Source organism: Frankliniella occidentalis, unplaced genomic scaffold (genome assembly GCF_000697945.3).
Source record: "Frankliniella occidentalis isolate FOCC.00 unplaced genomic scaffold, Focc_3.1 Scaffold59, whole genome shotgun sequence".
In the NCBI taxonomy this organism is placed as follows: domain Eukaryota; kingdom Metazoa; phylum Arthropoda; class Insecta; order Thysanoptera; family Thripidae; genus Frankliniella; species Frankliniella occidentalis.
Window position 1 is genome coordinate 16,930 of NW_026267189.1, and position 667 is coordinate 17,596.

Consider the following 667-nt stretch of genomic DNA (forward strand, 5'->3'; position numbering starts at 1 on the left):
GTGTGTGTGTGTGTGTGTGTGTGTGTGTGTACGTGTAGGGTCACCGCCACGGCCACCATGGAGTCGCCCCGCGCTGCTCGACAAAAGCGGCTTTTCAAATTTAATGCGACGCGCGCCACGCGCCACAGACGTATGGTGTCATTGACTGGCCTAATTAACCATATCAGTCAGTGCGTGCGAGTGAGAGAGAGAAATGCGACATCGATTTGATGTCACAACATATGACCCCGTTCACTAATACGAATAGCCCCACTTGCCGCTCTGAAAATCCTGGATTAAAACCCCCATGGAGCTAGGTGTCGGGCTTGGCAGGGTCCCGAGCTTCTTTCTTTACCGTCAACCTCCGAATAAATACCGAATTTCTCACCAACCTCTCGGCGGCGCGCGGCATTTTCTTCCTCTAATGAGCGTCGCAAACTACTCTCTCCATCCGCCCACAGAAAAACGCGAAAATGAAAAAAAAAAAAAAAAACAAGAGAGGAAAGTCTTTCGACGACGGCGACGGGCGGAGGATTTTCCCCGGCCAGAGGCGTCGCGGCGGTCGCGGCGGAGGCGGCGAGACCAAGCCGAGAGAGCCGGCTTTGTTAATGAGGAAGTTTGATCCACCCGGGACAGCCATAAGATGAGAAGAGGAAGCGAGGAGCGGGATATGAACAGAGAGAGGGGG

The 667-nt window shown here is 53.8% G+C and overlaps 1 protein-coding gene across 1 annotated transcript in view; it reads right to left on the bottom strand.

The window, feature by feature from the left end:
* LOC113213620 (homeobox protein prospero) overlaps positions 1 to 667 on the bottom strand; it is a 19,957-nt gene that overhangs the window by 16,923 nt on the left and 2,367 nt on the right. The gene's annotated exons all lie outside the window — the stretch shown is intronic.